The sequence below is a fragment of the Pseudophryne corroboree genome, assembly GCF_028390025.1.
Source record: "Pseudophryne corroboree isolate aPseCor3 chromosome 3 unlocalized genomic scaffold, aPseCor3.hap2 SUPER_3_unloc_23, whole genome shotgun sequence".
Taxonomy (NCBI): Eukaryota; Metazoa; Chordata; class Amphibia; order Anura; family Myobatrachidae; genus Pseudophryne; species Pseudophryne corroboree.
In genome coordinates this window covers 1137320-1162256 of record NW_026967512.1, presented here as the reverse complement: position 1 = coordinate 1162256, position 24937 = coordinate 1137320, and the positions used below count along the sequence as shown (strand labels likewise).

At 45.4% G+C, this 24937-nt stretch overlaps 1 pseudogene; it reads left to right on the top strand.

Annotated features, from left to right (window-relative positions):
* LOC134983747 (zinc finger protein 585A-like) overlaps positions 1-15661 on the top strand; it is an 86915-nt pseudogene extending 71254 nt beyond the window's left edge.
* Positions 15662-24937: the final 9276 nt, after the last annotated feature.

The window sequence follows — 24937 nt, the reverse complement described above, 5'->3', positions numbered from 1 at the left end:
GGTGGACATGATGACGTCTCGCCTAAACAAAAAACTAGAGAGATATTGCGCAAGGTCAAGGAACCCTCAGGCGATAGCTGTGGACGCCCTAGTGACACCGTGGGTGTACCAGTCGGTTTATGTGTTCCCTCCTCTGCCTCTCATACCAAAGGTACTGAGAATAATAAGAAGACGAGGAGTAAGAACGATACTCGTGGTTCCGGATTGGCCAAGAAGAGCTTGGTACCAAGAACTTCAAGAAATGATATCAGAGGACCCATGGCCTCTACCGCTCAGACAGGATCTGCTACAGCAGGGGCCCTGTCTGTTCCAAGACTTACCGCGGCTGCGTTTGACGGCATGGCGGTTGAATACCGGATCCTAAAGGAAAAGGGCATTCCGGATGAAGTCATTCCTACGCTGATAAAAGCCAGGAAAGAAGTAACTGCAAACAATTATCACCGTATTTGGCGAAAATATGTTGCGTGGTGTAAGGCCAGGAAGGCCCCAACAGAGAAATTTCACCTGGGTCGATTTCTGCACTTCCTAAGTAAGCTAAGCAGATCCAAAGCCCCTTCTATACCTACTGGGAACATCCCTGCCAGAACCGCGGAATCGGGGAGCACCTCCCGGAGCTCCCGCGGATTGCGGCCTGCAGGCACCCATTAGACCGGGGCCTCAATTTACACCTCAGGCCTTCCGGGACCGGAGTGGCTGTGCCGCGGATCGCCCCACTGTCTCTGAGAGACGGAACAGACGCTGGAACTGACCTGAGGTGGACACTGAAGAGCGGCGGCTGTGCTCGCGATCCGGCCGGCCAGGGCCGTCGGCGGTGGACCGGAACTGTGCGGCGCCCGGCAGACATACGGGAGGAGAGCCTCGCTCCAGGCTTGGAGCTTAGACCCGCACTCACCTTGACGACGCACGCTGCCCGCGGACCTCCGGAGGCGGATCGCACACATTGTGCAGAATTACACCACCGGGCAGGGGGTCAGCGTGTCGGAGCTGCTTCTCTGGGAAGCTCACCCCGGTAAGATTGTGCAAGAGCGTTGCTTCAGCACCCTAGTACCCACACGGGTCTGGGACTCAGGGTCGACACACTTTAGGTCGACACCAATTGGTCGACACACATTAGGTCGACAGGGTCAAAAGGTCGATAGGGTCAAAAGGTCGACAAGAACAAGGTCGACATGGAAAAAGGTCGACATGAGTTTTTTATGTTTTTTTTGTGTCGTTTTCTTCGTAGAGTGACCGGGAACCCGAATTAGTGCACCGCGTCCCCTCGCATGGCTCGCTTCGCTCGCCATGCTTCGGGCATGGTGCCTTCGCTCGGCACACTTTACCGTTCCAATCGTAGTCCACGTGGATCGTTAAGTATGAAAAGGTTCAAAAAAAGAAAAAAATCGTGAAAAAACTCATGTCGACCTTTTTCCATGTCGACCTTGTTCCTGTCGACCTTTTGACCCTGTCGACCCTTTGACCCTGTCGACCTAATGTGTGTCGACCAATTGGCGTCGTCGACCTAAAGTGTGTCGACCTTTGTGCTGTCGACCTGGAGTCCGGATACCTACCCACACATAGCTACTGGCCCCAGCGGACCCTGGTGACTCACAGGCTCCTAAATATAAAACGTATTTACGGGACTGCAATACTTCACCCAGCTCCGGGTGCTGTTAATCAACCCCCCAGCTGCTTCCGACTAGAGCCGGCCATCTTGTTGACATAACCTATACCTCCCCTCGAGAGGCCGCTGCACTCATAAGTCGCAACTCCACGCATAAATATGTGAAACCTCAGATAGTTGCTCGGCTGATGTGACTGCTGGCCTGATGTTTCCTTAGAGCCATGTGGGGGGGCTACTGCACGGCGACGGCCCAAATAATTCTACATCACCTGGGATAAGTAAATGTGACACATCATACCACCTTTCTTTCTAATCCGATGTCATGGTGAGAGGCAAGAAGAAAAATAAGGCGAAGACCAGGCCAGATGAGACTCCAAACTCGACGGCCCGCCGTTCCTCAGATCTACGTCAATTCTTGACTACACCCATAACAAGCCCGACCTCTACCCACGCCCTCCCGGACTCTCCAATCATTAATACGCAAACGGAAGTCATGTCGACTCCTTCGACCCCACAACCGCCACTGTCCGCATCCTTGACAACTGATATTGGTGAGATACTTTCACATGTTAAGTCACTTCCTACGAAACAGGATTTCTCAGCTTTAGAGACCCGTTTACTGTCTACCATCAAACGGGAAGTGACCGCGCTGCAACAAGATATGTCGCAGATAGCGACCCGTGTCGATGTCTTGGAACGCCATGAGACAGCTAGCTTATCCTCTTTAATTGGTTTTCAGGAGGTGATTTCCCAACAGAGGAGAGATATAGCCTTCCTTAAGTCAAGAGTCGAAGATTTGGATAATCGTGGGAGGCGGAAAAATATCAGGGTTAGGGGGCTCTCGGAAAGTATCCAACAGGCTGATCTGGCGAATGCGCTGACAAAGATATTTGGAGAGCTTATCGACTTGGATTTGAGTGAGGACATTATGATTGACAGAGCGCACCGGGCTCTCCGACCTCGGAGTATACCATCGGACAGGCCCAGAGATGTGATTTGTAGGCTCCATTACTATGCGCAAAAGGAAGAGATAATGAGAAAGGCCCGTCAACTGGATAACATAGATTTCCAAGGCGATAAGGTTCAGTTGTTCCCAGACCTGGCGTGGTCAACACTACAACAACGCAGAACCCTGAAACCCCTTACAGATTCCCTTCGGAAACTTCAGCTAAAGTACAGATGGGTTTTCCCTTTTTCTCTTCAGGTCTCCCACAATGGCAAGATAGCAATGCTCTCCAAACCACCTGATCTACCGGCCTTTTTCGCAACTCTGGGCGTCCCACCAATCCAATTACCTGAGTGGGACTCTTACCATCACCAGCCCACTATACCAATCATGACTCCTCCAGATGACGCGTGGCAACAAGTACGATCCCAGCGTGGACGGGAGACTCCGCCTACAAGTTCACGTTCTTCAAAGCCTCCATGAGTAGGACACCTTACCTGCATTGAGATGATAGTTCCTATATCTACTGACACATCTGTCGTTCTTTAAATACGTGATATACCATGTTTCTAAAATGCGCGGCCTGAAATGTTTAATGTTTAAAGTTCCTTCAGTTAGGTGGTTTCTTTCTTTTCACCATTGCTACTGCAATGGAAACGTGTTCAGATTACTTCTTATAGGTTCTTTGTCACGTTTTCTCGCAACATTTAGCTCTCACGGTTTAGTGTTTTGAATGATGCTTGTAATTTTCCCTAGGTGATTATTATTATTGTCTATTCGTATTTGTGTTTCTCTTTTTTTCTTCCTTAAAGAATACATTTGTGATTCAAGGGCGGTCGCTGCCCTTGGCCCCCCCGTAAGACCCCACCATGCTGCATCCCCTTTTCTCCAGGGTTGGGAGTCGGCGGTCTACCGCTTCCACCCCATTTGCAGCATTTTTCATTTTCATGATGTTACTCACAAAGTTTAATACTAATGCATCTCGCAATGTATCTTTCCACATTGCTTCTCTTTTCTCCACTTTTCACGGTTTCCTTTCCAAACTAACAAACGTTCTTAATACCCTTACCTATTCCCTCTGTATCCCTGTGGTAGGAAGGTTTATTGTCAATGTGATACAACTTCAATCACAATGGGTCCAGACACAATACGGGTAACTACCCTTAATGTAAAGGGCCTGAATATTCCTGAAAAAAGATCTAAACTCCTTAAGTGGCTCAGAGACGAGAGATTGGATGTTGCCCTGCTGCAAGAAACACACTTTAGGATTGGTTGCGTCCCATCACTTAAAAGTCACTATTACCCCCATGTTTTCATGGCTAACAATCCCAATGGGAAGACGTTGGGTGTAGCTATTCTCTTGGCCCGTCACTTACCTGTCCTAAATGTTTCCTCCCATAGACTGGTAGAGGGTAGGGGTTTGTTGGTTAAGTGTGAAATTCATGGCCAACGCTTTTCCTTTTTAAATGTTTACGCTCCCAACTCTAAACAACCCTCTTTCTTGACTTCGGTGTTGGAAACTGCTGAGCCTCTTCTTGAGGGAGTGGTGCTGATGGGAGGAGATTTAAATTGGACGCTTGATCCCCTTCATGACACCTCTAGGAAGATTGCCCTCCGACCAGAGAAGGAGTATAGGAGAGTGCGACGTGCCCTGCTCGACCACCAGCTGATTGACTCATGGAGACTGACACATCCCTCTGAGGTAGATTTTTCTTTTTATTCACATCCCCATCAAACATTCCAGAATCGACTATCTATTTCTAAGTCATCGCCACCTACATTTGATTTCAGAATCCTCGATAGGACAAATTGTCTGGTCAGACCATGCCCCGGTTAATCTTACTATTCGTCTCCCATCATATACGAGACGTCAATGGTTATGGCGTTTTAATGATACTCTGTTGCAAGACGTAGTATGTCGTTCGCAACTGGAATTGGCCCTAGACTCCTATATTGACACTAACGACATGGAGGATATCTCTAAAATCTCAGTATGGGAGGCACACAAATGTGTCCTGCGGGGGGGGTGTATCCAACTAGGCTCAGTACGTAAAAAACAGAGGGAAAAACTTCGAGAAGACTTGCTATCCAAGATAAAATCTCTAGAACTCCTTCATAAAAAATCTCAAACTCCCCAACACTACTATGACCTTGAGGTCGCCCGAGCCGACTTGAATAAATTGCTCTCTGACAGGGTTAAATTTTCCTATAGGAAGTGCCGCAGCAGATATTACCAATGGGGCAATAAACCGGGGAAATTGTTAGCTAAGGCCCTCCGCGAGCAACGTGCACTCACCTTTATTCACCTAATTAAGGATAACAAGGGTCGCCCCCAATATGAGACTATTAAAATTGCTAAAGCCTTTCAGGAATACTATTCCACATTATATAACCTTTCGGGGCCATCTGGGCGGGCAGATAAGATATCCCATCAGGCAGCCATATCTTCTTATTTGAGATCCCTAGACTTCCCGACATTGTCCAAGGCAGATGCCGATGACCTGGACGTGCCCTTTTCGGCAGAGGAGGTCATGAAAGCTATTGATTCCTCGCCCAATGGTAAAAGCCCAGGCCCAGATGGATTTACTATTGCCTATTACAAGGCTTTCAGGGAGAGGCTAGTGCCTCTCCTTGTGAGAGCCTTCAACACTATCTCTGATACGTCCCATTTCTCCTCTCAGTCCCTCGAAGCACACATTACAGTGCTACCCAAAGAGGGCAAAGATCCCAGTCTTTGTGCTAGTTACCGACCGATTTCGCTGCTGAATATTGATATAAAACTTTTTGCTAAATTAGTAGCTAACCGTCTTAAGCATCTGTTGCCGGCGTTGATTCATGGAGACCAGATGGGTTTTGTTTTGGGCCGTGAAGCCAGGGATAACACATCCAAAGTACTAAATATGATACACTACGCTAACCAGTCCGCGTCCCCCTCGATCCTGTTATCCACTGATGCAGAAAAGGCATTTGATAGGGTGGGCTGGGATTTTTTGTTTGGTATTTTGAAACACCTGGGGCTGGGCAACGCATGTCTTCATAGGATCCTATCACTATACACTACCCCATCTGCTAGAATAAAGATCAATGGCTCCTTATCAGATTCCTTCACTATCTCGAATGGCACAAGACAGGGCTGTCCACTATCCCCATTACTTTTTGTTCTGTGCATGGAAGCTTTAGCTAGAAGTATACGGGCAAACCAAAATATTTCTGGTCTGCTGGTGAGAGGGAGGGAATATAAATTGGCCCTCTATGCAGATGATTTATTAGCTTTGATTTCGAACCCGGTTACCTCGCTCCCTAACCTGATGATGGAATTTGATAGGTTCGGAGCCCTTTCTAATTTCAAGATTAATTACTCCAAATCTATAGCACTACATTTGACTACCTCCCCTACTGTGGTAACGGGCTTGAAGTGCTCGTTCCCCTTCACTTGGCATGACCATAAGTTGAAATACTTAGGGGTTATATTATCTAATGACATGTCCAAATGTTTTTCCCTAAATTTTGACCCCTTGTTGAAAAAACTCTGCATAGATTTTCAAAAATGGAGGCAATTGCGACTATCCTGGTTTGGTAGAATTTAACGTAGTTAAAATGAATGCCTTACCTAGGATATTGTTTTTTCTCCAAACCCTCCCCATATACATTCCCCCCCAATGGTTTAGGGACATCCAAGGTCTTATTCGAGCTTTTGTCTGGGGTAGCAATACACCTAGATTTAAGCACGATATATTATTTCGGAGAAAACATCAGGGAGGACAACAACTTCCACACATCCCCAGTTATTATCATGCAATACACCTGAATAGAGTCCTGGAATGGACACGGGCAAAAGACTGTAGACAATGGGTGCTCCTAGAGGAAGGCTGCCTCCCACACTATATAGAAATCACGCCATGGCTACCAGTCCTCCCAAAGGTGTCCCATCCCACAGTATCCCCCCACACTTAAAGTGTGGAGCTCACTTAGGTTGAGAGGTCACATATCTTCCAAATGGTCACCATTGACTTCTTTCATCTCTAATTCTGAGTTTACTCCGGGTCTCCAAGGAACGGCCTTCGCCTCATGGGCAGAGAAGGGGCTTTTCAGGGTCGGTCAGCTGGTGAGTTCGAGTAGGGTACGTTCGTTTTCAGATATTCAATCCCTCTGGACAATAACGAAATCTGATTTTTGGAAATTCTCCAGGTTCATCACTTTGTAACATCCTCCAAACATCTCTCTGATATGACCAGAGAACTCACCGCTTTTGAAAAGATGTGCGTTTCCCCTCAAGCTCCCACACACACCATTTCCCAGATTTATGTGATCATTATAGAGGACCTCTTTCCTCAACCCCCTACTTTCATGAGTGCCTGGGAGAAAGTAATGCCGATGCTGGCTTCACAATCTAATTGGGAATTGATATTTCGCAACACCCAGGCAAGTGCGCTATGTTTGTCGACAATGGAAACTCTTTATAAACTGATTTATAGGTGGTACAGGACTCATTTGGCGCTTAATAAGATGTTTCCGACCCTTTCAGGCCTTTGCTGGCGATGTAGAGGAGCCCCAGGAAGCTTTCTGCATATATGGTGGGAATGTCCTCTCATAATGCACTTTTGGAGGGAAGTTTTTAAATGCTCAGAATTGATACTAGGAGGTACCGTCCCCAGAGACCCGGAGTTTTGGCTCCTCAACCTCACTCCCAGAGGTTCATATTCCTCTAAGGGTTCACTATTACGCCAATAATGCAGCCAAAGCCGTCATACCAATCCTATGGAGATCATCCTCATCTTCTTCAATTAAACAATGGTTCAATAAGATTGATTATTTTCTAGACATGGAGGATCTAGTTTCCTTCTCATTGGGAAGATCAGTAGACTTCACAGCCACTTGGTTCCCATGGTATGAGTTTAAGGAATCATCCGTATATAGGACATACATATCAACCTAAACTATATACTTAAAGGAGTGATCCCGAAATCCTCCCGTCTCCTCTCTCATCTCAGGCCCCTAGACGATTACGCTCCTTGCCTTTCTTATTCTAGGACTCATTTATGTTTTTTACGTTTTTAAACAATTACCTCTATTCTAAACATACGACTTGCTACCTTCCTTCCCCCTCCCCCCCTCTCTCTCCACCTCTTCCTTCTTTTCCCCCCCTTTTTTTTTCTTACATTAACCTCTTATGCTACGCTGTTTTACCATATGGTTATTTCTATGTTTGTTTGAGACTAAAAATAGACAATGTTTTCATGTATGTTAGAGGACTTAATTGTGATTGATTGCTGTTTGATTGGCAAGGATTTTGTCTTCTAAGGTCATTCTTTTGTTGTTTAACCTGTATAACCATTGTCGCAATAAAAAACAGTTTACGTAAAAAAAAAAAAGAGAGGGGGGGCACTAAATTTAGGCGCAGTATACATAATGTAAGCAGCTAGAAGGGAAAAAACACTCAGTTATAGTGGGATCCCTATGTTATATAGCACTCTGGTGTGTGCTGGCATACTCTCTCTCTGTCTCCCCAAAGGGCTTTGTGGGGTCCTGTCCTCAGTCAGAGCATTCCCTGTGTGTGTGCGGTGTGTCGATACGGCTGTGTCGACATGTTTGATGAGGAGGCTTATGTGGAGGCGGAGCAGATGCCGATAAATGTGATGTCACCCCCTGCGGGGCAGACACCTGAGTGGATGGACTTGTGGAAGGAATTACGTGAAAGTGTTAACTCCTTACATAAAAGGTTTGACGACATACCAAATATGGGACAGCCGGCTTCTCAGCTCGTGCCTGCCCAGCCGTCTCAAAGGCCATCAGGGGCTCTGAAACGCCCGCTACCTCAGATGGCAGACACAGATGTCGACACGGATACTGATACCAGTGTCGACGATGAGGAGACAAATGTAATGTCCAATAGGGCCACTCGTTACATGATTGAGGCAATGAAAAATGTGTTGCACATTTCTGATCTTACCCCGGGTACCACAAAAAGGGGTATTATGTTTGGGGAGAAAAAACTACCAGTAGTTTTTCCCCCAGCTGAGTAATTAAATGAAGTGTGTGAAGAAGCATGGGCTTCCCCCGATAAGAAACTGGTAATTTCTAAAAGGTTACTAATGACGTACCCTTTCCCGCCAGAGGATAGGTCACGTTGGGAAACACCCCCTAGGGTGGATAAAGCGCTCACACGCTTGTCAAAAAAGGTGGTATTACCGTCTCCGGATACGGCCGCCCTAAAGGAACCTGCTGATAGAAAGCAGGAGGCTATCCTGAAGTTTGTGTATACACACTCAGGCATTATACTGAGACCAGCTATTGTTTCAGCATGGATGTGCAGTGCTGCAGCTGCATGGTCAGATTCCCTGTCGGGAAATATTGATACCCTAGACAGGGACACTATATTGCTAACCATAGAGCATATTAAAGACGCAGTCTTATACATGAGAGATGCACAGAGGGATATTTGCCGGCTGGCATCTAAAATAAGTGCAATGTCCATTTCTGCCAGGAGAGGGTTATGGACTCGGCAGTGGACAGGGGATGCAGATTCTAAAAGGCACATGGAAGTTTTGCCTTATAAGGGTGAGGAGTTGTTCGGGGATGGTCTCTCAGACCTCGTTTCCACAGCAACAGCTGGGAAGTCAACGTTTTTGCTCCATGTTCCCTCACAGCCAAAGAAAGCACCGTATTATCAGGTACAGAAAAGGTGCGTCCTTTCTGCCCAGAGGCAGAGGTAGGGGAAAAAAGCTGCAGCATACAGCCAGTTCCCAGGAGCAAAAGTCCTCCCCCGCTTCCTCCAAGTCCACCGCATGACGGTGGGGCTCCACAGGCGGAGCCAGGTACGGTGGGGGGCCGACTCAAAAATTTCAGCGATCTGCGGGCTCGCTCACAGGTGGATCCCCCCCGCCGTTTCCTCAAATCTGCCTTGCCGACAACTCCCTCAGGCAGGGAGGCTGTGCTAGAGGCAATTCACAAGCTGTATTCTCAGCAGGTGATAATCAAGGTACCCCTACTTCAACAAGGATGGGGTTACTATTCCACACTGTTTGTGGTACCGAAACCGGACGGTTCGGTGAGACCCATTTTAAATTTAAAATCCTTGGGCACATATATAAAAAAATTCAAGTTCAAGATGGAATCGCTCAGGGCGGTTATTGCAAGCCTGGATGTGGGGGATTACATGGTATCTCTGGACATCAAGGATGCTTACCTGCATGTCCCCATTTACCATCCTCACCAGGAGTACCTCAGATTTGTGGTACAGGACTGTCATTACCAATTCCAGACGCTGCCGTTCGGTCTCTCCACAGCACCGAGGGTATTTACCAAGGTAATGGCCGAAATTATGATACTCCTTCGAAAAAAGGGAGTTTTAATTATCCCGTACTTGGACGATCTCCTGATAAATCGAGGTCCAAGGTGCAGTTGTTGGTCGGGGTAGCACTACCTCGGGAAGTGCTACAACAGCACGGTTGGATTCTAAACATTCCAAAGTCACAGCTGGTTCCTACCACACGCCTACTGTTCTTGGGGATAGTTCTGGACACAGACCAGAAAAAAGTGTTTCTCCCGGAGGAGAAAGCCAAGGAGCTGTCATCTCTAGTCAGAGGCCTCCTAAAACCAAAACAGGTGTCGGTGCATCACTGCACGCGAGTCCTGGGAAAAATGGTAGCTTCATACGAAGCAATTCCATTCGGCAGGTTCCATGCAAGAACGTTTCAGTGGGACCTGTTGGACAAGTGGTCCGGATCGCATCTTCAGATGCATCGGCTGATAACCCTGTCTCCGAGGACCAGGGTGTCTCTATTATGTTGGCTGCAGAGTGCTCATCTTCAAGAGGGCCGCAGATTCGGCATACAGGACTGGGTCCTGGTGACCACGGATGCCAGCCTTCGAGGCTGGGGGGCAGTCACACAGGGAAGAAACTTCCAGGGACTATGGTCAAACCAGGAGATCTCCCTACACATAAATGTTCTGGAGCTGAGGGCCATTTGCAATGCCCTAAGTCAAGCAAGACCACTGCTTCAAAACCAGCCGGTACTGATTCAGTCAGACAACATCACGGCGGTCACCCATGTAAACCGACAGGGCGGCACAAGAAGCAGGATGGCGATGGCAGAAGCCACAAAGATTCTCAGATGAGCGGAAAATCACGTGTTAGCACTGTCAGCAGTGTTCATTCCGGGAGTGGACAACTGGGAAGCAGACTTCCTCAGCAGGCACGACCTCCACCCGGGAGAGTGGGGACTTCATCCAGAAGTTTTCCAAATGATTGTAAACCGTTGGGAAAGGCCACAGGTAGACATGATGGCGTCCCGCCTAAACAAAAAGCTAAAAAGATATTGCGCCAGGTCAAGGGACCCTCAGGCGATAGCTGTGGACGCTCTAGTGACACCGTGAGTGTACCAGTCGGTTTATGTGTTCCCTCCTCTACCTCTCATACCCAGGGTACTGAGAATAATAAGAAGACGAGGAGTAAGGACTATACTTGTGGTTCCGGATTGGCCAAGAAGAGCTTGGTATCCGAAACTTCAAGAAATGATCTCAGAGGACCCATGGCCTCTGCCGCTCAGACAGGACCTGCTGCAGCAGGGGCCCTGTCTGTTCCAAGACTTACCGCGTCTGCGTTTGACGGCATGGCGGTTGAACACCGGATCCTAAAAGAAAAGGGCATTACGGAGGAAGTCATTCCTACGCTGATTAAAGCCAGGAAAGATGTCACTGCAAAACATTATCACCGCATATGGTGGAAATATGTTGCTTGGTGTGAGGCCAGGAAGGCCCCAACAGAGGAATTTCAGCTGGGTCGATTTCTTCACTTTCTACAGTCAGGAGTGACTATGGGCCTAAAATGGGTTTCATTAAGGTCCAGATCTCGGCTCTGTCGATTTTCTTTCAGAAAGAACTGGCTTCACTGCCTGAAGTTCAGTCATTTGTTAAAGGAGTGCTGCGTATTCAGCCCCCTTTTGTGCCTCCAGTGGCACCTTGGGATCTCAACGTGGTGTTGGGTTTCCTAAAGTCACATTGGTTTGAGCCACTAAAAACCGTGGATTTGAAATATCTCACGTGGAAAGTGGTCATGCTGTTGGCCTTGGCTTCGGCCAGGCGTGTGTCAGAATTGGCGGCTTTGTCATGTAGAAGCCCTTATCTGATTTTCCATATGGATAGGGCAGAATTGAGGACTCGTCCTCAGTTTCTCCCTAAGGTGATATCTGCTTTTCATTTGAACCAACCTAATGTGGTGCCTGCGGCTACTAGGGACTTGGAGTATTCCAAGTTACTGGACGTAGTCAGGGCCTTGAAAATCTATGTTTCCAGGACGGCTGGAGTCAGGAAAACTGACTCGCTGTTTATTCTGTATGCACCCAACAAGCTGGGTACTCCTGCTTCAAAACAGACTATTGCTCGCTGGATCTGTAGCACAATTCAGCTTGCGCATTCTGCGGCTGGACTGCCGCATCCTAAATCTGTAAAAGCCCATTCCACGAGGAAGGTGGGCTCTTCTTGGGCGGCTGCCCGAGGGGTCTCGGCTTTACAACTTTGCCGAGCTGCTACTTGGTCAGGGTCTAACACTTTTGCAAAATTCTACAAATTTGATACCCTGGCTAAGGAGGACCTTGAGTTCTCTCATTCGGTGCTGTAGTGTCATCCGCACTCTCCCGCCCGTTTGGGAGCTTTGGTATAATCATGGTCCTTACGAAGTCCCAGCATCCACTTAGGACGTCAGAGAAAATAAGATTTTACTCACCGGTAAATCTATTTCTCGTAGTCCGTAGTGGATGCTGGGCGCCCATCCCAAGTGCGGATTGTCTGCAATACTTGTATATAGTTATTGTTAACTAAAGGGTTATTGTTGAGCCATCTGTTACGAGGCTCCGTTAATATTTCATACTGTTAACTGGGTATAATATAACGAATTATACGGTGTGATTGGTGTGGCTGATATGAGTCTTACCCGGGATTCAAAATCCTTCCTTATTGTGTCAGCTCTTCAGGGCACAGTATCCTAACTGAGGTCTGGAGGAGGGTCATAGTGGAAGGAGCCAGTGCACACCAGGTAGTCCTAAAGCTTTCTTTAGATGTGCCCAGTCTCCTGCGGAGCCGCTATACCCCATGGTCCTTACGGAGTCCCAGCATCCACTACGGACTACGAGAAATAGATTTATCGGTGAGTAAAATCTTATATTTATTACTTTATTCAGCTCTTTATACACTTAACTTTGTGTTTAATATTTCAACGATTTATCTTACATACTTTACTGTACTTAATAAAGGTTATATATTATTTATTAGTGCGCAAACAGGACAGCACTTTCTCTTCTTTGGTGTTTTTTTATAGCAATGTCCATGTCACCTCTAGTAATCCCACATGAGCATCCATGTCACCTCTAGTAATCTCACATGAGTGCCCGTGTCACCTCTAATAATCCCACATGAGCGCCCGTGTCACCTCTAGTAATCCCACATGAGCGCCCGTGTCACCTCTAGTAATCCCACATGAGCGCCCACGTCACCTCCTAGTAATCCCACATGAGCGCCCACGTCACCTCTAGCAATCCCACATGAGCGCCCACGTCACCTCTAGTAATCCCACATGAGCGCCCATGTCACCTCTAGTAATCCCAAATGAGCGTCCATGTTACCTCTAATAATCCCCCATGAGCATCCATGTCACCTCCTAGTAATCCCCCAAGAGCATCCATGTCACCTCTAGTAATCCCACATGAGCGCCCGTGTCACCTCTAGTAATCCCACATGAGCGTCCGTGTCACCTCTAGTAATCCCACATGAGCGTCCATGTCACCTACTAGTAATCCCACATGAGCGTCCATGTCACTTCTAATAATCCCCTATGAGCGTCCATGTCACCTCTAGTAATCCCACATGAGCGTCCGTGTCACCTCTAGTAATCCCACATGAGTGCCTGTGTCACCTCTAGTAATCCCACATGAGCGCCCATGTCACCTAGTAATCCCACATGAGCGTCCATGTCACCTCCTAGTAATCCCACATGAGCGTCCATGTCACCTCTAATAATCCCACATGAGTGCCCATGTCACCTAGTAATCCCACATGAGCGTCCATGTCACCTCTAATAATCCCCATGAGCATCCATGTCACCTCTAGTAATCCCACATGAGTCCCTGTGTCACCTCTAATAATCCCACATGAGCGCCAATGTCTCCTCTAGTAATCCCAAATGATCGTCCATCTCACCTCTAATAATCCCCCATGAGTGTCCATGTCACCACCTAGTAATCCCACATGAGCGTCCATGTCACCTCTAATAATCCCACATGAGCGTCCATGTCACCTCTAGTTATCCCACATGAGCGCCCACGTCACCTCTAGTAATCCCACATGAGCGCCCACGTCACCTCTAGTAATCCCACATGAGCGTCCGTGTCACCTCTAGTAATCCCATATGAGCGTCTGTGTCACCTCTAGTAATCCCACTTGAGCGTCCAGGTCACCTCTAGTAATCCCACTTGAGCCTTCCATGTTGATCAAGATCCAGTCTAAGCATCCTAGCTTTTTTGTTTTTTTAATAAACATAAAAGCAATGATTACAGGTAAAAGAAAATGGCAGTTATAGAATTATATATTGTATCCTGTAACATCCTGGGTCTTGTCTGCTCATTTTATATATTAATGTATTTTATTTCCAGCAGATGGACCCACAAGCAGGAATATCTCAGAAGTACATCTAATGTTATCCCTGGATTGTGAAATAACAGATAATGACAGTAGACAGGATTCTCCAGGAGATAATACCATTACCCCAATTATACATCAAGCTCTATCAGCTGATCCCCCTGATCCTGGGAAATGTTCTCCTGATCACTCTATTACAGCTCTGAGATTAGATACAGAGTTTCCCTGTTCTACAGATGCCAAATGTTTTACACAGAACACAAACCGTATTACTCATCAGCCAGCTAAGGCAGGTGAGAGGCCATTTCCATGTTCTGAGTGTGGGAAATGTTTTACATATAAATCAGATCTTGTTAGACATCAGAGAAGTCACACTGGTGAGAAGCCATTTCCATGTTCTGAGTGTGGGAAATTTTTTACAAATAAATCAAATCTTGTTACACATCAGAGAAGTCACACAGGTGAGAAGCCGTATTCCTGTTCTGAGTGTGGGAAATGTTTTGCACAGAAATCGGATCTTTTTATACATCAGAGAAGTCACACAGGTGAGAAGCCGTATTCCTGTTCTGAGTGTGGGAAATGTTTTGCATCGAAATCATATCTTGTTACACATCAGAGAAGTCACACAGGTGAGAAGCCGTATTCCTGTTCTGAGTGTATGAAATGTTTTCCACAGAAATCAGATCTTGTTACACATCAGAGAAGTCACACTGGTGAGGAGCCATTTCCATGTTCTGAGTGTGGGAAATTTTTTACAAAAAAATCAAATCTTGTTACACATCAAAGAAGTCACACAGGTGAGAAGCCGTATTCCTGTTCTGAGTGTGGGAAATGTTTTGCATCGAAATCAAATCTTGTTACACATCAGAGAAGTCACACAGGTGAGAAGCCGTATTCCTGTTCTAACTGTTGGAAATGTTTTAGACAGAAATCAGATCTTGTTACACATCAGAGAAGTCACACAGGTGAGAAGCCATTTTCCTGTTCTGAGTGTGGGAAATGTTTCACACAGAAATCAGCCCTTGTTAAACATCAGAGAAGTCACACAGGTGAGAAGCCGTATTCCTGTTCTGAGTGTGGGAAATGTTTTACATATAAATCAGATCTTGTTAGACATCAGAGAAGTCACACTGGTGAGAAGCCATTTCCATGTTCTGAGTGTGGGAAATTTTTTACAAATAAATCAAATCTTGTTACACATCAGAGAAGTCACACAGGTGAGAAGCCGTATTCCTGTTCTGAGTGTGGGAAATGTTTTGCATCGAAATCATATCTTGTTACACATCAGAGAAGTCACACAGGTGAGAAGCCGTATTCCTGTTCTGAGTGAATGAAATGTTTTCCACAGAAATCAGATCTTGTTACACATCAGAGAAGTCACACTGGTGAGGAGCCATTTCCATGTTCTGAGTGTGTGAAATGTTTTAGACAGAAATCAGGTCTTGTTACACATCAGCGGTTTCACAGGTGAGAAGCCGTTTTCATGCTGTGGGAGAAATAAATCCGCTCTTGTTGAACATATTAGACATTACCCAAGCACGGAACCATTTAAATCTTCTGGAGTATAATTATCACTGTCATGCAATGTTCCTCAAGGGTCAATCCTATCTCCTATGCTTCATGCAATATACAGTCTGGTCCATATATATTGGGACATCAACACAATTCTCATATTTTGGGCTCTATACACCACCACAATGGATTTGAAATGAAACAAACAAGATGTGCTTTAACTGCAGACTTTCCGCTTTAATTTGAGGGTATATACATCAAAATCAGGTGAATGGTGTAGGAATTAAAAGGTTTTTATATGTGCCTCCCACTTTTTAAGGGACCAAAAGTAATGGTACAAACTAAACAATCCTAAATCAAATATTGTAAATCAGTAGATCAGTGCGCTCGTCCAGTTCAACAAAAAGTACTTTACTACTTAATGTGGTCGCAGCCCGGATCAGTGTTTCGTGAATTGAGCTTTGACATATTTTCCAAGGGCGATCTGATTACCATCTCCTAGATGAAGACCTGGATACAATATCCATACTGATATGCAAATATTTATTTATCTGGTACGCATATAAATTTTGTGTGATAACTGAATTTAATCCCAGATACGGAAATATACTACGCTATATAGCGATTCTTTGTGTCTCCTAGCAGCATTTAGATCCCAGTAGTAACCTGGACTAAAGAATGGGGGACTGATATGCCATGTGTCAAGCCGTAATCCGTACGCTATAATATTCTTGCGTGTGACAAAACTAGTGATGAGCGGATTCGGTTTTACTCTGTTCTCAAAACGGCATCTTATTGGCTTACAGATGTCATGTGTTTTGGATAGCCAATAAGATTCTGTTTTGAGATCTGAGTAAAACCGAATCCGCTCATCACTAGACAAAACTGATTGAAAAATACTACACCATAGTCGCTCTCTTGTTTCTTCCTTTGTTTCCAGAATCCTTAATTAAACTTTTACTTTTTAATACTTTGTTGCAAATCCTTTTGTCAGTTACAGCCTGAAGTCTGGAAAGCATAGACATCACCAGATGCTGGGTTTCATCCCTGGTGATGCTATTCCAGGCCTCTACTGCAAATGTCTTCAGTTTCTGCTTATTCTTGGGGCATTTTCTCTTCCGTTTTGTCTTCATGAAGTGAAATGCATGCTCAATCGGATTCAGGTCAGGTGATTGACTTGGCCATTGCATAACATTCCACTTATTTGCCTTAAAAAAACGCTTTGGTTGCTTTCGCAGTATGCGTCGGGTCATTGTCCATCTGCACTGTGAAGCACCTTCCAGTGAGTTCCGAAGCATTTGACTGAATATGAGCAGATAAAATTGCCCAAAACACTTCAGCATTCATCCTGCTGCTTTTATCAGCAGTCACATTATCAATAAATACAAGGGAACCAGTTCCATTGGCATCCATACATGCCCAGGCCATGACACTACCACCACCATGCTTCACTGATGAGCTGGTAGGTTTTGGATCATGAGCAGTTCCTTTCCTTCTCCATACTCTTTTCTTCCCATCACTCTGGTACAAGTTGATATTTGTCTCATCTGTCCACAGGATGTTGTTCCAGAACTGTAAAGGCTTTTTTAGATGTTGTTTGCAAACTCTAATCTGGTCTTCCTGTTTTATTGCTCACCAATGGTTTACATCTTGTGGTGAACCCTCTATATTCACTCTTGTGAAGTCTTCTCTTGATTGTTTACTTTGACACATATACACCTATCTCCTGGAGAGTGTTCTTGATCTGGGCAACTGTTGTGATGGGTTTCGTGCTATTTAGTACACTAGTAGTGTACTAAATAGCACGAACAGCTTGTAACGTAGAGTGGCAAGTTTAATCTTTCTATGTATAATGGAGAGAAATAAAAGCTCCTCCCTAAGTTCCTGGATGCCAAATCACTGTCCTTAGTATCTCTGTACAGTTTTTTCTATTAGAGTACTAATTAGCAGGAACAGCTTATAATGTACAACACAGATTCTCTAACGCCGACGATCTACAGTACTGTGTTGCTCGAACAGTTAGTTGCGTCAGAATACACTAATTTATATTTACTGGTATGCCTATACGTGCTCATTACCGCTGTGTATTTTAGATAGTGAATGAGTCACTCCTGCAGATTTACCCCGATTTGTGTGAAACCTGTGTGTACCCTTCTGTTGAATGTTTTACAATGGATTACACAGAAAAAATAATAAAGTGAATGTCACTGGAACACAAAAAAAATTGACACTTTGGGAATCGAACCCGGTACTCAGCGTGGCAGACCGGAGCCTTCATCGCTAGCCCACAGCACTGCATGGAAGATTCTCAAGTTCATGTGTAAAAGTACTGCCAAGAGCGATTCCTCCCCATTGGTGTTTGTTTATGCCGTTAGGGGACTCGGACGCTCATTTTGTGCACTGTACATACTGTAAAGTCAATGAGCTACATTATTCCTTTCACACATTAGTTGTGTCTGCATACACAAGTGTTTTAACACGTTCATTTGCATCTGTATAAACTATACACACAGGGATTTGGCATCCAGAAACTTAGGGAGGAGCTTTTATCTCTCCCCATTATACTTAATACTACGGAATTTGGACACTCGCATATCCCTAACATCAATAGACCATACTGTATCTGTAACACGTTAATTTGCATCTGTATATGCTGTACTATTTGCACCTGTACTGTATATACTGTCATAGACTTTGACATACTGTAGCATAATGTAGAGTAATGAGATGCACCAGTAAAGTAGTTCTTACGCTGTAGTTTAGTATTGTATTTTAATGGAGACCACACGCTTGGGCATTGGTGATTTATAAAAGCGACATCTGGTGGATGATCTTAGGTATTACACTCAAAGGTAACGCCAAACGCTCTGTGTGCCTTCCTACGACTAGGTGCGCCTCCTTGCGCCCAGGTACGCTGCGTATGCCTGATCGCGACTAATGCCTCAGCCAGCCAAGATAACGGAGGACCCATCTGTATATTTACTTCCTAAATAATACATCCCAAATGCTTAGGTCTTTTTTCTGCTGTTTATTTTGTATCTTGTGCTTTGTGTAAATGTGAATGTCTAATACCAGTTTCCACAATCTGTATTGCTGCACGACAATATGGCGGCCATAGGAACGTGTTTTCACTTCTAGTTTGCCTAACTTGTTGCAGACACTCATCTTGATCAGGAGTGCCGAGTGTTTTCTGATACAAGATCCTGTCCATATATACCCTGTACATTACCATGTGCATTAGAGTCACCCGGGTTCCATCTGCGGTGGTTTGTTGTATGTTACATCTATATGGTGCGGATACTCCTCTGTATGATTTCATAATAAAAGGTTTTGTTTGCATCTAATTATTACATTAAAGCTTTTATTTTTTATTCTGTTTTATATTCCCGTCTGAGTAATTACACCATAATAAAAAGGATGGATAGGAATAAGATACCACCGGGTGCCACAAATTTAATAAATAGAATAAGATGGGTATACAATACGTCCCTTATGTAGCTGGATTCAATTTCAGATGACCAGACTTGTCTCCTCATTTATTAATATATTCACATGTGAAATATAAAACAGAAAATACCATCATGTGCAGACAGTATAAAATTTAATAAACATCATGCAAGATGTAAACATGTAATAAGAATAAAAAACGGATGACAGCTACAGTGGAAACACGAAATAATTACCAGATGGTCTGAGAACCCAATAGAAGTTCTCAGACAAGCTCTTAAATCACCAACGACCACCCGGATCAGGAAGCTGGGAACAGGAATCTGGTCCTTATTAAGCAGGATCGACTGGCTGGTGAGATGTGCAGAGGTTATTCTCAGACCATCTGGTAATTATTTCGTGTTTCCACTGTAGCTACATAAGGGACGTATTGTATACCCATCTTATTCTGTTTATCAAATTTGTGGCGCCTGGTGGTATCTTATTCCTATCCATCCTTTTTATTTGTAACTTTGGTGTCTGGGGAGAGGCATCTACATTGGTGTAATTGACCCTAGGGCCGCCCTCCATTGTCTGCTTGTTGCGCTGGGTGTGGTGCACAGAAATTATCTTTTTCCAATTACGCCATAATGTCTAATCTCGGAGTGGACCCCAGAAGATGTAAAGAAACCTTGTAACTGTTCCATCATTCTGTTTTGTGTAAGCATACAGGTAAGTGATGGCACGGTGGTCACTGACTGTCACATTCAGGTGGTATAATGGAAGTGGACTATCTGGGCTTATTCTAGTCTACTGCAGAAATAAAAAAACTCAGCCTTTATCCTGCTTAAAAAAATGACAAAGCCCATAAATCAAGCTTGGTCGGACAAGACAGTGTCCACATTAATGGTGGCACATCATATAGGCTGAGGACCCATGCTTCTGCTATATATGGCATAACCCTCTTTGTCGACAAAAACCTTCCCTTCACCATTCACAATGTCCACCATTGCCCTTTCAGAAGGGACACAACTTTGCTTGTTCCACCTACTTCACAGAGCCCAGGCCCATCTCCATGACCATGTCATGTTTATCTGGGAGGTTCATGGCCTGAGATGACCACAGAACCACCAGGTAGTTGCCAAGGAGAGAGAGGGGCAGCGCTGTCAATAGCAGCTGGTAAGAGGGGTGGTAAATCCCCTGGTGGATAAATATACAGCAAAAGAAAAGAATTACCAGCGCTGGCTGATCATGTATGATTAATAGGTACTATACATCCGAAAGGCTTAGTGAATTAAAAACCACAGTTATTCCACATGTAAAAACACACACAAAAAAAAATAACATTGAGAAATAAATTATTAAAAATTAGAACATGCCACAATATGCCTGTGTTGATGATTTAGATGTCCACATGAACTGCTAGTGATGGACATTTCCAGTGACATTGGTCCTCTGAGTGTCATTAGCCGTTGATGTGGACATCTAAATCATCAACTCAGGCATATTGTGGCATATTCTAACTTTTAATAATTTATTTCCCAATTTTTTTAATTTTTTTTTATGTGTTTTTACATGTGGAATAAATGTGGTTTTTAATTCACTAAGCCTTTCGGATGTATAGTACCTATTAATCATACATAATCAGCCAGCACTGGTAATTCTTTTCTTTTGCAGTGGCCAAGAAGAACCCAGACTCCCCAGGAAGTGGAGAGTCCAAAGATCCACCCCGCATGAGGTAAAGAAGGGACAACCACAGGGTCTGGCTCACCTATTTCCTTCCTAAAAGCTGCTCTTTACCCAGTTTGGTACCTGTGGGATCCCACTCCAATTTCCCTTGAGAGTCCTTACCCTCACTAATCCCTTCTGAACCTACCAGTTCCTTCCCCTTCCAACCACTCCTCATTTTTAAGCTTTTCACCACCTGCTGTGTGAGTCCCATCCAACTACTCCATTCCTTGACTCATTGGTGTAGCAACCCCCTTCTCCCCTCCACCCCCACCACACTGCTACACTGCAGTTAAGCTGTGAGACTTGCTGCTAGCAGTACTCACTACTCAGCACACACACTCACATCATGATTACACAGCTGTGCCAGAGACTCTGTCTCACTGACAACCAGGACGAGACACTCCCAGAAAGGCGTGTATGTATGAGTACGGAGAGTGGGAGCAGTGGGGCTGCATGACTGACAGCTGAGCCTGTCACATCAGTGAGGTGGATGGGGCATCCCATTCCCAGCTGGAACAGCACAGTATTTGTAAGAGCCGGAGCGGAGCAGGGCTACTGGCTGACAGCCTATCATCTCGGTGCATCCGCAGAAGTCTGTAAATGATGGGAAATAACATCTGGCCCATGGCTACTGTGAGGAAATGAGAGGTCTGTGACAATATAGCTATGCCTCATTTCTCATGTCAAATATGTACTTTTTATCCCCATATCCCTATACATTCATCTGTTTCCTCATTCTCCATAACATGTCCATTACTGCTCACCCAATATTGTGTTTAAATCAACCTTAATATTGTTAATATATGCAATTGTGTTACGTTATCTGTTACCCTTTGGATAATGTATTCATGTTAGACCTGGTTTTCTATTGTTTACTACCACCACAGTGGACACTCAAGGATACGTCATATAAGGTACCATTGTCCCTTCTTATTTACTCCCTATTGTCCTACAGTGAGCTGACCAGACATGGTTGCTCTCTGGCTGATGTAATCACCTTGATTAGAATATGTATTGTATTCCAATGCTGTAAGATCCTTAGACAAAGAAGTCACACACACTCCATGTAATATGAAGCTTCTGGGGGTATAAGTAGCGCTAACCAGAGAGCTGAAAGAGAATCTATGCTCCTTGACTAAGAAATTATATTGTGTCAGGAGTTTGTGGTGGGAATTGTCATGTAGAATTGGATTACAGAGGTGTGCTGAGCGGTTTATAGCCCATTCTGTTCAATAAACCACTGTTGGTTTTTCATCTACCACTGTGCTTGAGTGATTTGGAACCCAGTATCTTCACAGCTACTATCGATGGCGGATAACTACCTGGCTCTCTGCCTTTGATGGTAAAACTAGTTATCATCAGATATGAACCATCAATGATTCCTGATCATGAATAGTTGATGGCCAATCCTAGACCAGACCCTGAGAGACCACAGCCACCACCAGATCCCCAATGTGTACCTAGAAGCTTCCACATCTGGCACTTGTTCACCCACCATCAGATCTACCTTCTCCTAGAGAGCCACCTCCACAGCTTTCCACATCTAAGCTGCAGCTGCTGTATAGTTCCTGTGATATCCTCGAGCTCATTAACCAGCTGCACCAGCTCCTCATTTCATGTAACTCTCCCAGCTGCTGTAACAGTTTTTTCTCCTGCAGGGTCCACAGGTTATCCACAGGATAACATTGGGATATGATGATGCGACAGTGGATTTGCACCAAATGGTCAAAGCTTTTGGCCTCCCAGCATGCAGTGGGCCCGTCCACCTCCTGGCTCAGGCAAATCAGTTTTTGTTTGGTGTGGCAGGAGCCAGTCCATGGTCAAGAGGGCTTCTAGTTTTTAGCAGCTATAAGCTTTCTTATTTTTTTTTTATAGTCTTTTTCTTGAGTGATCTTTCTAAAAAGCGTCTTACACCTACCTTAGAGAGAGTAGCTCCAACAATGCCCCGCCGAGTCATGACAACGCTTACCCACATGTACAGCGCTGTTTTGGCGGGAGTCTGCATCGGATATACTAGCAAGTCCAGCAGAAGTTACTTGGCTGTGACCGGAGCATGGGGAGAAGGTAAGGCATCGGTTCTGCTTAGAGGGGGAACACGGACACAGCCGCACTGTTTTGGAGGAGACTACCAGTCACTGATGCTGCTGCCACCTAGGGTGCACCGTGCTAGGCTCCAGAGGTAGTATGAGGCCACCATCCCTGGGATTGATGTCAGCTGTGGGGAGACAGACGCTCCCCTGCTCACCCCTCCCATGAACCATTTTCGGCTTCCATCTGAGACACTGTGTATCTTAAAGGACCCAGTCGCAGCATAGGCAGCTGTGTGACTTGTGCAGCTTTGTTCACTTGGGCATCTGTGTTCACTGTAGGTTCACGGGGCGAGTGTGTACACTATTAGTGTCTGGATCCACTCAGCGGTCGCTAACGTATTGATCGGTCCTGGAAGTGAGGTGAGTCTCGTCGTATCCCACTCTACTGAGCCGGGTAATACAGCACTAAGTCTCTATCTACCTTTTGAGTATGAATAGTTGGATAAGTGCCGGATGCATACGAGTCTAATAATTATTACTGTTGTTTCTTTTGCTATGCGTCTGAATATGGCTAAACTCCTATATACGGTAATAGTCACATAGTTACATAATTAGTGAGGTTGAAAAGAGGCAAAATGCCCATTGGGTTCAACCTGTATTCTGTGATCAGCTGATCATATTATAATGTACCTGCTGATGTAATGCTTAGTACCAATTGACAACAATGACTCTTACCACTCCCAGATTAATGTCACTGTGTTAAATGCTATAACCCTGGATACTCTTTCCAGTTAGAAATTTGTCTAATCGGTTTTCAAATGCATTTACAGAGTCTGCCATTACTATCTTCTCCGGCAGGAAGTTCCAAATTTTTATTGCCCTTACCGTGAAGAACCCTTCCCTACGCTGTATACGGAAGCCTTTCCTCGTACTCCAGTGTCTCTAACCATTTAATCAGTTTAGTAGCCCGCCTTTGAACCCTTTCTAGTTCTCCTATATCTGTTTTATAATATGGTGCCCAGAACTGAACACAATATGCCAGATACAGACGTACCAATGATTTGTACAGTGGCAGGATTACATCCTTGTCCTTGGTCTCAATGCCCCGTTTTATGCATGCGAGCACTTTACTTGCCTTTTTTGCAGCATTTTGACATTGTGTACTGTAAGCCTATTATCCATGAGCACCCCCAAATCTTTTTCCACCACAGTCACCCCTATTTCTCTAACGTCCATGGGGAATAGACGAGACTGGGCACATCTAAAGAAAGATTTAGGACTACCTGGTGTGCACTGGCTCCTCCCTCTATTCCCTTCCTCCAGACCGCAGTTAGAATCTGTGCTCGGCCGAGCTGGATGCACACTAGGGGCTCTCCTGAGCTCCTAGAAAGAAAGTATATATAGGTTTTTTATTTTACAGTGAGATCTGCTGGCAACAGGCTCACTGCACCGAGGGACTAAGGGGAGAAGAAGCGAACCTACCTGCTTGCAGCTAGCTTGGGCTTCTTAGGCTACTGGACACCATTAGCTCCAGAGGGATCGCACACAGGACCCGACCTCGTCGTTCGTTCTCGGAGCTGCGCCGCCGTCCCCCTTACAGAGCCAGAAGCAAGAAGGTCCGGAAAATCGGCGGCTGAAGACTTCTGTCTTCTCCAAGGTAGCGCACAGCACTGCAGCTGTGCACCATTGCTCCTCATGCACACCACACACTGCGGTCACTGAGGGTGCAGGGCGCTGGGGGTGGCGCCCTGAGCAGCAATATTAACACCTTGGCTGGCAAACTTACACCATATATAACCCCAGAGGCTATATAGGTGTATATTAACCCCTGCCAGATATATTAAAATAGCGGGAGAAAGCCCGCCAAAAAAGGGGCGGAGCCATCTCCCTCAGCACACTGGCACCATTTTCCCTCACAGCTCCGCTGGAAGGATTGCTCCCTGGCTCTCCCCTGCAGTCCTGCACTACAGAAAGGGTAAAAAACAGAGGGGGGGGGGGGGGGGGGCACAAATTTAGGCGCAGTATTATATATATATGCAGCTATAAGGGGAAAACACT